At 38.4% G+C, this 14,570-nt stretch overlaps 1 pseudogene; it reads right to left on the minus strand.

Moving 5' to 3' along the window:
- Positions 1–3,779: 3,779 nt before the first annotated feature.
- LOC116073656 lies at positions 3,780–12,966 on the minus strand (annotated as a pseudogene).
- Positions 12,967–14,570: the final 1,604 nt, after the last annotated feature.

Consider the following 14,570-nt stretch of genomic DNA (forward strand, 5'->3'; position numbering starts at 1 on the left):
GTCTATCTCTCTCTCTCTCTTAGTTTGCCCCATTTTTCATCTTTAGTCAAAATTTTTGCCTCAGGTTTAACTCTGAGTCTCTTTTGAATTGCAAGTTTCATCTTGTAGCTGCATTTTTGACAATTGGAGCTTTTTAAAGCATTTTAGAGCAGACATTTAAAGTGTAAAATAGAAGTTTTTACTTTCATGTCAGCAAGAAAATGCCTTTAAGATTTGCCGGCATTAGTCTCTATCACCTCTGAATACACTGCAGATTTTTCTGGATATGCTAAAATAAAAATATACTGTGGCCATTGGATAGTCATGTCTGAGAATGTCAGAGGCAAGTGTCTCGGTTCCTGCTCCTTGGGAATATGAGTAAGAAAATACAGAAGATGAGTCACTTCATCAGCTGAAAGACTGAAAATGTTCTGAGTATTTGGTAAATAGCAAATGTTATTAGAATTTGTCAGAAAATCTAATGGAATTTACACATTGTAATTTTCAACTTAATGTGAATGTTCTGTACACATATTTAGAAAACAGAAATATAAAAGTAAAAACAAAAAAATCTAGGGGCAATAAAGCTCTCAGAGGCAATATTAGTATTATGGACCTTAGGCTGACATTTTTCATTACATTCTTTCACAGTTTTATGTATTAAAGAATCCAGAAAAATATTTTGGGGGTAATTTAATTTTTTTATCTTGTATTTTAAAGTAAAATAAGTGGTTTTTGTATTGCTAGCTCTGATTCATGGCTGCCTGCAAATATGGACTTTCAAAAATTTTTTGTTTATTCATTGGAAGTTCAAAAAATGTGTATAATGTATCTTGATCACATCCATCCCAACTCTCTCATCCAAGTCCTTCTGTGCTTCCTGTATGGGACATACCTGACTCTTAACTTCATGTCTTCTTTGGTAAATGTTTTTATTGTAATCCATTAAGCCCACTTAGTTCAGCCCATATGCACATAGGTGGGGAGCCAACCCCAGTGGCATGGACCAACCAGTGACCACATCCCCAAGGAAAAATAGCCCTTTCTCCCTTGGCAGCCATCAATTCCCAAGAATGGCTCAGCCGTGAGTGTGACCTTGCTACCCCTTCCCACTCCATGTTGCAGTCTTAACAGGCTTGTATAGCTGACAACAGATGCTGAGTTCTTATATTCAACTGTCATGGGATGCCCACTGAACAACACTTCAAAGCTCTGCTCCTTATCCTCCAGCTCTTGCATTCTTTCCTCCCCCTCTTCCTTGGTGTTCTCTGAGCCTTAGGCCAGGATAGATTGATGCAGATGTTCTATCTGCCCCTGAGCACTTACTGCCACTTATTCTTTGTAGTAGTGAGTCTCTGCATAAGCACTAATCCCTTCAAAAAGAGTTGTCTCTGACTTTTCAAGAAAAAAAAAAAACTATAACTTTTTTAAGTATGTAATTTCTTTGGCTATGGCATTTTAAGTCTATCCAGTCATTACCTTCAACCTAGAGCTCAAAAGAAAGATTTGTTTGATATTCATCTTATTAATGTGAATACAGTGAGGAAGCAAATTAGCATTTGTGTGAAGTAGAGACAAAGTGCTGAATAGATTGTCTCTAGGTTACTTCTAGACTACTATTTTGCTTAAAATTTACACTAATCTGAGACAGTAGGATGACTCAAGGCATTAGTTTCTTCACCACCAATATGAAGAATGTTGATGTGTTGACCCAACATTTTCTATTCCTATTTCCCTTGGGACAGGTGAGGGCGACTGGGAGGAGGGGCAAAGGGTCATGGAGTCTTGTACTTTGGTCTAGGTATCATAAGCTTTCTCAGTGACCACAGATTGAACTTCTGATGTAGCCAAGTCTCTCAAAGAGACTTTTAGTCACAAAGGGAGATGAAATGAGGGTACATGAGTCACTGGACATTCTTTAAAGTTCCTTGCAAAACACTTTCCTTAGGGATGAGCACCAATATCATCCTTGTCTTGAAAGAACATAGCACACATAGTTGAATAACATGCAGAAACCATAATAGAGGTGGTGCAGACATTTAAATTTCATCCAATTTGGTCTATTTGGTAGCTAAGACTAGCACAGCAAAAGAGAACTTCTGCCCTTCACTGAAATCCTCTTAAAAGGAATCGCTTCCAGGGGCAGCTTAAACCCTTTGTACTGGAGCACAGCTGTTAGCTGCCACCTTGAAGCAGAATTTTCTATTGTGGAATTAGTTGGAAGAAGATGTTCCTTTGAGTTGAGAGCCAGAAACTTTCTCCCAAAGAAGATTTGCAAAAGTTGGGTCAGAGAGTAGCAGAATTTATTGGAAATGCTTCATCAAAAAGCTTGGTAAGCTAAGCCAAACTGCTCCCTTCATGTCTCTGAAGGAATGGCCCTCAAAGGAGAGGCGATCTGGTGGAGTTTAGGAATGTCTCTTTTGAACCAGACACAGAACATACTGTGCAGGACATTCAACGAGAAGCTTCCTATTAAAAAATTGTCTCATTTAGCTGATGTAATTATTTATGTGACTTATCTATCTAGCAAGTACCAGAATGTAATAAAATTGTCAGAATGTCACAAATTAAAGAACTATATCAACTTCTGGTCATTTGTATACAGAGTAAAGACATGTAATCAAAAGAAGATAAAGCTGAAAAATGTTTTGGTTAAAGACAAAGAATAGACACTCCTTAAATTAGCAGACAATATCTGTATTCCCATTTGTATTAATGTATAAAAATCAGAGTGTCTGTATCACAAGAAAGGGATGTTAGACTCTAGAATAAGATCATATCCATGATGTCTAAATTAAAAAAAAAAAAGGAAAAGCAAATCTAGTCTTTTTTATTATAAAATAAGCCTCTTCACACAATTGTTTATATTTAGAATAGGTGAAAACTATTTAAAATGAATTTAATTAAATTTTGCTCAAGTTTAATATTGGATCTTTTTCATTCCAGACAGCTGTTGGCCATTAAATTAATGCTGTTTGAACTTCAATCTTTCAAAAATGTACAAGGTTTTTATATAGTTTCAATTTAAGAGATGTTTTCCCAATAGTATTTAATAAAAACAACAAAATCTTTACTTCGTTTGCATATTATTATAATATACAATATTTTTTATATTTATATATATATTTGATAGTATAATATTGAATACATATAACATCCAGACTGATGAGGTAGCTTATTTGCATATAGTCAGTAAAAGCTGAATGATATGTATCTGTTTATCTTTTGGAGTACATTTTTAAGTATACCTTCATTTATTCCTAAGTAATTATAAAGTGCTATGACATTACTGAAATATTGACTTTTTTTGGAAATAGAAATTCTATAGATCACTTAATTATTTTAATTTGATTTGGAAAGCAATAAAATTTGTTGATTAATTTTGTTGATTAGAATGTATCAGAATTGGGCTTGGAAAAACCATGAACTGATTCTTGACTCTAAGCAATTGAGAATAAATGACATCGTATGTGTTATAATTGATTTCACAGGATACCCATGGGAGAACAGGCATGAGAGACCAAGTGTTCAGTGTAGCCAGGGCATACCAATAAGGAGACACTTCTGAGACAAGGTAATAGTTAACATTTGAAAGCTGAATTCAATTATTTGTCTTCTGGACAAAAGTTAAACTTAAATAAATCTTTCTGACAGAAGCAGCATTCATATCTATACTTTGACCATTCCTGACTGACCTCCTTTGATGACTTTTCCTGATGAGTCTTCATTTTATGACTATTGACCAAACACTAATCATTTCATTACTGACAAATCATTTCATTTGTAATCATTTCATTACAAATCATTTTATTCATCATCTGTCTCAGTTGTTTTCATATTTGAACACTCATGTGGGTGGGTTGTTAAACATGGTTGTCTCTGGATCAGCAGGTCTAGTGTGGAGAATACAGTTTGTATTTTTAACAATTTTTCAGTCATGCTGATACTACTGACCTGTTTCAATTAGCCCAGGCTGCAGTAGCAAATTATTATTGCTACTATATACAACAGACACTTGTTTCTAACAGTTCCTTTGAGGGAGGCCTAAGGATGCCAGATGCATAAAATAATTCTCCTTCTCCTTCTTCTCCTCCTCTCTCTTCTTCCTCCTCCTTCTTCCTCCTCCTCTCCCTCCTTCTTCTTCTTGGTGAAATTCTTGTTAGGACCCCTCTTCTCAGTTCATGATGCCCATCTTCTTCATGTTTCTCTACATATAGTGGGAAAGGTTACAAAGTTACCCATTGTTTACCTCTTATAAGTATGTCAATCCTCAAAATGAGGACTATACCTTAAGAACATGACTACCCTCAAATACCCTACCTTCCAATTCCATCAGCTGGGAATAGGGTTTTAGTGTGTGAATTGGAATGAGGCACACAAATATACACATCCAGGAATGTGTTTAAAAAGATAGGTTTATTTGATTTCTAATTGAGTTGAAATTAGATGACAATAAAGAGCCTGTATTTTCATGTCCCCCCATTGATTCTACTTATCAGTGATATTTGAACACCACTGTTGTTGTCCATCTCTCTAGTTTTACAAATAAAAAAACTGAGATATGAAACCATCATGAGTTATTTGTGGAAAATATGTAACATATAAGAAGCAGATCAAGCTTTCTTTTTCATTATGCCCTTTTTCTCCCTTCACTATATCTTAACAAGTCATGTTTTTCTAAGTACAGCCAATATTGCCATCGTAAACTTCACTGTTCTCCAAAATCTCCTTTTTTGTTTGCAATTTATTTTCTTAATTCTTGGATATACTTAGTCATGTCCCACCCAGATCACTAAATGGGGACAAATTTTTTACTGTGTTGGGGATGGACAGACTTACAATAGAACAAAACTTATTCTACTTTTCAAGGAACTTCTAAACTAGTAGAAGCTATTAAATTCCCACAGATGGCAAAAATACAGCCACATAGTGGTACTAAAAGGCAGAGTTAAGTGTCACTGAAAAGACAGAAGAGCAGAAGAGGGCTTTGGCATGATTAAACAAATGCATACCTGTTGGACAGATACTGGTCGACTTGCCAACCCTTTTCTTCTTCTTCTTCTTCTTCTTCTTCTTCTTCTTCTTCTTCTTCTTCTTCTTCTTCTTCTTCTTCTTCTTCTTCTTCTTCTTCTTCTTCTTCTTCTTCTTCTGGACCAAAGTAGCAGCAAGGCCGATACAGTAGCAAGGAGAAAAGATGACTGTGTGCCTGTGGCTGCATTGGCTCACTAAACTCACTTGAGACTGAGAAGGTAGTCTTAAAAGAAAAAGTAAAAAGAGTCCTCCTTCCATCTATCTCCAAAAGAAATCCTTGCAGACCTAGGAGGTCTGTTTGGAGTTTACAGGTAGTGAGTCTGCAGACTTCATTCACATTGGGAACATCTACTCAAGCCCCAGTGAAGCATGCTGCACATAGAAGTCTCCAGATAGCACAGTATGTCCAGTTGGTGGTGGCTGAGTCCACCTTACAAGGATAGCCTTCTGCCCAAGCACCACATGGATTTAAGAGTTATCTATAGACACTTTCACACCCAAAACAAGAGAATATATCTTCTTTTCAGCACCTCATGAAACCTCCAAAATTGCCAAAATAATTGAATGCCCTCATAAAAAGGCTATTTAAAGTTCTCATATTAGTGTTGGTAAACTTTGAGAATCACAGTTACTTCTTGAGGTTTAAAAAGCTCAGAAATTCAATTTTTCCCTATAGAGGTTCAGATTCTGGAGACATATATTTAGGGCATTTGATGATGTCTACTTTTACAATTATAATTCTTTTGAAGACTTTTAAAAATTAGAATACAATTGCACCACTTTCCCCCTTGCCTTAACTCTCCACAACCCCTTGCAGGGCTCCTCCCCCTTATTACTTAAAATCAGGGGCTCCTTTATCCTTAGTTGCTATTGTACCATACACAGAGATATAAATGTCTAAGCATATAAATACAATTCTCTCAGTCCGATTAGTGCTATTTCTGTTTTTATCAGGGCTAACCATTTGGCACTGGATTAAATTATAAGAAGAAGAATTTCTCCAGCTCTAACATTCTTTAGCTGCTTGTAGTTGTTTTTTGTTTGTTTGTTTTTATCTATGGGTAGGATTCACCCACTTCATGCTAGTATGTCTATTGCTGTTACATAATTTTGAAGTATGATGAGAGAAGCGTCTCTGTCATTCGTAGGATACCTAACCTCACAGCCGCTCTCCTGGTACTCTCTGGTTCTTATAGTCTTCCTGCCCAGTCTTCTGTGATGATCTCTGAGCCTTAGGTGCAAGAATTGTATCACAGAGGAATTAATCGAGGCTGGATGCTCGACAATCACTTGTTCTATTTTGACCAATTTTAGACTTCTGTAATGACTTACCTTCTGTTACAAGGAAAGTTTTCTTTTAGGAGGAGTGAGAGTTACTCACCTGTAAGTGGATATGAGGCTAGATATTTATAATGTAGTTAGAAATTATGCTCATTCAATGAAGTGGTGATAATGGGGTCTTCTCTAAGTCCAATGACCTACTACCTTGGATAGTAGGTTAAGTTTCTGGTACAAGACGTGATTTCCTTACTATTAAGAGGGTCTTAAGTTCAATAAGAGTTGTTGGTTACCACCAAGGTATGAATGCCACTTATGCAGTCAAGTTAGAGCTATTGGTTACTACCAAGGTATGAGTGTCACTTATGTGGCCAGGCTGGTCTTTGTGGTAGGTTCATAGGGATCACAGCTGGCAGGACTATTGGTTTCTTCTACCCCTTACAAGCTCGCATAGTGCTTTCCAGGAATACTAAAGCTAATTTTCAGGGAGGAAGTGTCAGGTCAGAAACAACTTAGATTCTGTCTTCAGCAATAGGGACTTACCTTCCTTCAACCCAGGCAAGACAACCAAGGGAAAGAGTAATAGCCTGTATTGTTTGGAACTCTCCTGGCACAAAATCTCTTCATGCATTTATTGTACCATATGCCAAAAAATAATTTGTTTCTTTTATTTTAAGAATTAATGGTAGGCTCTCACTCGGTAACCCCAGCTGACTTGGAATTCACCATGTAGACTAGGCTAGTTTCCAAGTCACAAAGATCCACCTTTCTCTGCCCCCTGAATGCTGGGAATTAAAGGTGTGGTGGTGCACACCTTTAATTCCCAGCACTTGGGACTTTTTTTGTTGTTGTTGTTATGCTAGAGAAAAAAAGTACATTTGAAGAAATAGGAGGCAGAAACATAATTGAATATGTATACTTTATCTGAGATCTTACTAGTTTAAATTAAGAAAGTGTTTCTTATATTAACCTTTTAAGGGTAAACGTCACCCAATTTATCTAATTATCTGGTCATCATAACAAAGAAATGCCACTTAAAGTATGGTAGGCAAAAAACCCAAAAAACAAAAAAACAAAAAAAACCCCAAAAAACAGAAAAGAAAGAAAGTAAAATAAAAGGAAGGAAGGAAGGAAGGAAGGAAGGAAGGAAGGAAGGAAGGAAGAGAGAAATCAAGACACCATTCTTGTTGGGACTGTACAAAATGGAAACTTCAAATGCATGAATGATCTATTAAATCTATATTTATTCATCCATAGTTCATTAATCAAATTGAGCTAACCTTTTCAAATTGCATAGGTATCAGCTCCTCCCACCCACCAGCGACTAAGTCAGTATGTCTAAACCACCCTTACAGGACAGTGAAGACTTAGAGATCATTACTCTCACTGTAGTTCTCAGTAGTGAGCTTTTGATCATTGAAGCCACACAACTTTGTGTGGGTGTGTAATGTGGTTAAAGAGTTGATGACTTGTTTTTCTTTGACTATTTAGTAGGCAGTTTTAATTAATAAGGTTTGAATTATTGCTCATTCCCACAAGACATAATGAATTCATCATTTCAAAAGACAAAGTATTTTTATTTCTGAGACACTGTGTTCTCAGAGTCAACACAAGCTGTCTACTGAATTACATGGAACTGGATTGGAACTTTATTGCTAGGCCTTCTATTAGCTCAGAGTTCAAGCTGCCTGCTGATGTGACTGAGAGAACCCTGTTTGTTCATAAACCTTGGAGAGAAAAGTAAGAGATAACCACAAAGTGATGACAATTAACAATCACTCCCAACTATTTTTTTCTGAACATGACAGATGTATTCCCCCACTTTTCCAGTTACTTAATGAGAGGAAATCTGAATATAAATGAAACACAAGGATTAACATTTTAAGATTACCATATAGAGGGTAAAGTATAACTTGCTGTTTTAAGATCTGATGTTTATAACCACAGCATATATGAGAATCAATTTTCCTCTGTTCATACTCTGTATTCTTAATCTTACCATGTATAAATATTATAAGTATCAGATATCATATTTCTATGTCAAATTTTAGAATAAGGTTTACTATATCATCTATATTTGGTACCTAAGACCAATAAAACTTATAAAATCTTATCATTTGTGAGGTAATTAATAATAATAGACCACATTTTATATGTAAACTTAAAATACTGCTTGATATGGATGTGGAGATGAATATTGAAAATACGATGGATACATGTTACGTTGTTTCTCAGATAATACATTAGGAATAGCTAATGTGGTTCTCATTATTATTCATTATTGAATATTTATTATTGCTGCCTCTATTTTATAAAGAGTTTGAACACTCATTTTCATAATGATTTACTAAAGTTAAAATGATTTACTGAAGTTAAAAATGAACAGTACTGACATTTGAACCCAAGCCATAGGTTCCAGGATTTGTTATTTTAAACACTGAGTCACATAGGTAACTAGTTGATTATATATGTGATCACATATGATTTCAATTCATGTAATTGATCTCAGCCTAATATGACTGAGGCTGAGAATAAGAAAGTCCCTTATAAGGTGTAAAGACAAATTCTATAGTTGTATAATATTGAGCAAATTTTTATAGTGTATGGTTTAGTGGGTACTGTACCTGTTTCATGAGGAGACTAATTTGTTCAAATAGAAAAGTGAATGTATTTTAAAAGAATGAAAATTACCTCTAAACTTTGAAGAAAGCATTGTATTTGAAATAAGGAATTCTGAACTCGGATCTTCATTGTCTTGATAACCCTGTGCTTCTCTCACTGCACCTGTTGTCTCCCGGTTAGTGCTCTAGGACTGGGATGAACAATTATCTGTGGGAGCAAACAGTTAGTAAGGAAAGACACAGGCGCCAGGTAGAAGTGATAAGAGAGAGCTTTACTGTAATTCACTCAGTATTTATAGTTAGGCTTGGGAACCAGACCCAGAGGAATTCGACACTTGCCCATATAACATAAACAGGAGAGAATCCATTAACACCAGACCAGAAGGAGATCTTGAAAGGAAGATCCGGTAAACCTTTAACATAAGTATGAGACTTGCTAAGTCTATGATCTAAGGAGCAGCAGTCAGGACTCCTTCACACAGCAGGTGCTCAACTCCAGCTTGCAGCCTGTCGGGGGGACGGAGTCCACATGCACCAAGCCCAGCAGATCTGGTAGTGAGCTCCCAAATGTACTGGAACTGAATTTCTTCAAGTTTCAGTATGACCCTTGGCATGCACTGGCTGTACTCCTGTGTCTACCTCAAAGAAGCTGACAATTTTGATATTGACTCATTCTGCATTCCCTTCAATTGTATCATACTTTTTAAAAATTTTTGCAAGTAAAATTTTATTCTAGCTAGAAACAAGCATACATTTACACAGATATAACACAGGAGTATATTAGATGAAGAAGGCTATTATAAATTTCTCAACAACCAAAATAACATACCAGTTACTACTAGCACTATCCCATACATGGTCCCAACTCTTGAGCATCTGGATATTAGCTGATGGCTGGACCTGATGTGGAGGATTAGACTGTCAGGTTGGTGTGAGGTGAGCCTTGCTCTTGAGTGGACATGGACTGCATGCACGTATTCAGGAAATCCTCTTCCTTTGTTTCTTCATTCATGCGTGGTTGATAAACATTAGGAGAAACTGGTAGCAACAACAGTCTGCGCGCTCTTCTAAAAACCTTCAGGGACTTGCATCGTGTTTTAGATGCATATCCAATTTTTAACCCTTCTTTGTGTCTCAGGGGTCGCCAAAGGGAATGTATGATCATTTCAGGTGTTTCTGCTGCAGTGCTCAGAGAGTCTTCTCTCTCCAGATGGTGTCTCCACGTATTACAGAGGAAATACAGTTTCTGTGCGTATCAAGAGCTCATATGGCCTCTGTGGTGAGTGAGGACACCTGGCTTTTGTGACCCGTGATGAAACAGATGCATGTACTGCCTCTTCATGAAGGTCCGCAGATAGCTGGAGTTACAGAACTTAGCAATACTGCACAGGTAGCGCTTCTGGCCCAAGGTGAGTTCTGGATGCTTTAGAAAAGATGCATCTGTCATTGATTTAGGGATGTGAATTGTTTGGATCTGAGTAGTTTTCCACAACTCTTGCAGTTTGACAATGTGTGAGTACACTGTGAGTCCCTCCTTGATTCTGTCTGCTTTATGCTGCTCGCCAGTGCCTTTGGAATTCGGGTGATAAGAATGTCCAGCCGATCCTTCGCCGCCTTCCGTCCGGGCCAAGGCAGTCAGCCCCGCGACCCCGGGACAAAACAGCTCGGCGTCACGTCCACACGCGTGTGCCACACCCGCTAGGAGTCAGCGGCCTCCGGCTCTACCCTCCGGCCCTGCTCGAGCAGCTCCCAGATGGTGTATCATACTTTTAAAAGTTCTTTTTGACAGCTGCTGTGATAAAAAATGGGGAGCACTTGAAAAATCAGTGTGGAAAAGAAAATGAGTGTTCAGTGTCCAGCGATTCTGGGGTTTGGGTAATCATGAGAGTGTACAGAGGGTGCACCTCTGATTAAATAACAGTATATGAATATATACTTTTCATATATATGACTATATATTGCTTTGTGTATATGAATATATGTAATATAAATGATATGTGCATTTTTTCAAATGGTTACTAAGGCATATTGGATATATACCTTGATAAACTTAAAATTTTTATTTGGATGTAGCCTCTTAAGAAGGAAATGTCAGCTATTTATTTTGTACTGGGATCATCATGAAAACTAGGAGCATTGAACACCCATCAGGGTGCTGTAAAATAAGAATATTTAGGAACTTCTGGAATAGAAGATTAGTTTGGGGTGTATAAGGACATTTTTAACTCCAGGATTTATATGAGAACCAGAAGAGATGCTGCTCAACTCAGGCTAACTCTAATAGTCAATGCATCTCTGGCACCGAGGAGAATTCAAGTAACTTGTTCATTCCATGTATCATAACTGATAGTATGTAAATACTCACATCTATTTATGGATTCTCATATACTAAAGTTCTAAACAAATTAACCATTAGCTATAAATGAGCCAGCCATTAATGACACATCATCTTCCTGTTTTTATTGTTTAATATTTTGTGGGACTTATGAGTCATGCTTGGCATATAATATGCTAGATGTATTATTTACCTACAAGCTACACCTTCAGGGGTAAAAATCAGGGCACAATAGAAGGAGTGAGGCAAAGCCCCACTGTGCAACAGCCCTGCTGCATGGACAATGTGGCCCTTAGGAAGCTTCAGAATAATGGCATGACTCAGTTACAAAGAGCTGACTCTTCTGCATGTACTCCACCTTTACACGCAATCTTTTGTTCAACTTCATGTGACGAATGGTTCACTAACATTTAAGATACCATCCAGGGATGTGAGTTTCTATATTCTAATGAGGCATAGATGACTTTCAACTGCTCTGGGGATTTTCTGTACTTTTGAGGGTGGTAGAGTTAATTTTAGGTGATCTTGGTCCAGAATTTCCATCTTTCCCTTTGGCTGATTTATTTTTATCATGTCTACTTTTTCAGTCTTCACAGAGCTTTCAAAGGCTCCCTGTCCTGCTTCATCTCACCCTCAGGAATCTCAGAAGACTTTTGAGGAAGCAGCAGGACTGGGATGGACTGCCTTCTGCTATTAAGGAGTAAAATTCCAACCAGAGAGGGCAAGGACATTTTCTTCCTATCCTATCTTATAGCCAGAGAAAACAATTTAAATCCCCAGTAGTAGTAATTTGCTACAATTCCCACAGCATAAAAAGTTTAGTCTGAACCTGTCCTAGAAGACAATTGTTCAAGGAGGTTGAACTACAAGGTACAAACAAAAGTAATCTGGTCACACCCACCACCACTCCAATCCCCCCCGAAAGGCAAGAACCTAGGAAGCCACTGCCGTTCATTGCTCCAGGGAAGTCATTCTTGTGTAGCTTGATCCAAGGAGTGAGATTCTTGGTTATTGCTTCTTTCCTTCTTCTTTTCCTTTTCCTTTTCCTTTCCCTCTTCTGTTACCCCTTCTCCCCCTGTAACTTTGCATTGATTTTTTTGTGTGATTTTCACATCACGCACCCCAATCCTACCCATGTCTTGTCCCTCCATATCCACTCTCCACCCTTGCTACCTCCCCATGCAAAGAAAATAAAAAAAATTAAAATTAAAAATAAAAAAAGAAAACCCTCAGCATGAAAGCTGAGGTGTGTCATGGTGTGCCACTCAGTATACCCTTTTCCCCAAACAGTTCCACTTACAAATGTTCGTTGCAGTGAGTCCTTAATCTTGTTTGTAGCCCCTGGCGTCTACTACACTACCAATACTGAACTCTCCCTGGGACTCCTCTTAGATGTCCCGTGGTTGCTCCGTGTTGTGGAGGTCTTGCAGCTTCGGTTCTGGAGGACTGGCCTGGCCTTTGTGCTCCAGCAGTTCATAGAGGGGCCAGGCCCTATATCTGGCCCTGAGTGGTAGTTGAGTTGATCAGGCTGCCAGTTCTCCCTCAGTCACACCACACCACATGGGCCAGCTCTCCAGCATCGCTCAGCTGTGGGGACAGCTCTCCTGCATTCATGTCCTTGGGGGCTAGCTCTCCCTTGTCTATGCCATTAGGGCACACTGTCTGAGTGCTGCAGTTGGCTGGAGGAAGGGACAGTTCTCCACAGCCCTCAGACATGAACATGGTCCCAAGCAGCAGGCCAGACCAGAGACATCTACATTACTTTTGGTGATAACATGGGCCAAAGACATTGACACAGACTCCTGCTGCTGTAGGGCCAAGAACCTAGACATGGCCCTTGGATGCAGTACAGGGCAGGACCTCACTATGACCTCAGGTGGCCTTTATTATTGCATCTAGGCTGTCTGCCAAATCTAGGGACATATGTTGGTAAACTGTTGTGATAGTCAGATTTCCTCCTATTCCAGTGTCAACACCATCAGATATCCCTAGGCTAGCCAGGAAGGGACTGAAAAAGATGCCATATGAATAGATGTTATATGGTAAATTTAAAGAGAGAGAGAGAAATATTGGAGAGAGAAAGATAGCGGCATATGCCCCAGCCCAATAGGCAAGAAAACAAACTTGACCACAGTAAAGATAACCCTAGAATAGTTGATATGTTTTTGAGTAAATAGAAGAATCTGTAATAGTCTTCCTGTTTTCCTTGTGAGTAATCACTTCAAATGTTTTGTGCATTTTTGAGTGCTATGACATTAGTTAATTGAGGTTATTATTTTCCAGTTGTTACAATTATGACAAACTTAGTAGCTCAAATAATAGAAATGTATCATCTTTTATCTATTGAGTTAGGGAGATGACTTCATGAGTAAGAATACTTACTATATAAGCATGAGTACCTAAGATTAAATTCCTAGCACCCATGTTACAAAATCTGGAAATAGTTACTCATTCCTGGAATCTAAGAATTGGAGGACAAAGACAAATAGATCCTGGAAACTCACTGGCTAGCCAGTCTAGCAAAAACAACAGACTTCCAGTCCCATGAGAAAGAAGTACATGCACATACAAACTTATCTGCATAGAATACATGGGCACACACACACACACACACATACACATTCACACACATTCACACACCTTCACACACACACACACACACACACACAGAGGGAGAGAGAGAGAGAGAAAGAGAGAGAGAGAGAGGGAGAAGGTGAGGGGGAGGGAGAGGGAGAGGGAGAGGAGAGGGAGAGAGAGAGAGGTGACAGGGACACACACACAGAGATCACACATGTGCTCAGCACAACCCCCCTCTCAGACACATATAAAGAATTTTGTGCTGTGGTGGTACACACCTTTATTATGAGCATTTGGGAGGCAGAGGCAGAAAGGATTGCTGAGTTCAAGGCCAGTCTGGTTTACAGAGTGAGTTTTACAAGTTAATGGCAGGGATTAAGACTCTACTGTCCTAAAAGCCAATGATGACAATTTACTCAGTGTTCCCATGTCAGCTACCACCCACTGTTCTTGGAGCTCTAGTCGTGGTCATGTGCTAATTGTGCATTCTTGCACTTGAAGTTTCATGTTCTAAATGCAGTCAGGAGTCCACCTCTTCTCCTTGACAGATTTATTCTGAACATGCATTCTGTTATATTGGAGAGAGACTCTAACGAGATTAAATGAGGTCGAAAGGGTAGGCCTACTTCAGCCTGTCTCTTGTTCTAGAAAAGAACATCAGGATAGCACATGTAAGGAGTAGAGAGCATATGAGGACATAGTGAGAAGGTAGCCATCCGAAACCCAAAGACGCAAGATGCAGGACAAGA

Source organism: Mastomys coucha, unplaced genomic scaffold (genome assembly GCF_008632895.1).
Source record: "Mastomys coucha isolate ucsf_1 unplaced genomic scaffold, UCSF_Mcou_1 pScaffold23, whole genome shotgun sequence".
In the NCBI taxonomy this organism is placed as follows: domain Eukaryota; kingdom Metazoa; phylum Chordata; class Mammalia; order Rodentia; family Muridae; genus Mastomys; species Mastomys coucha.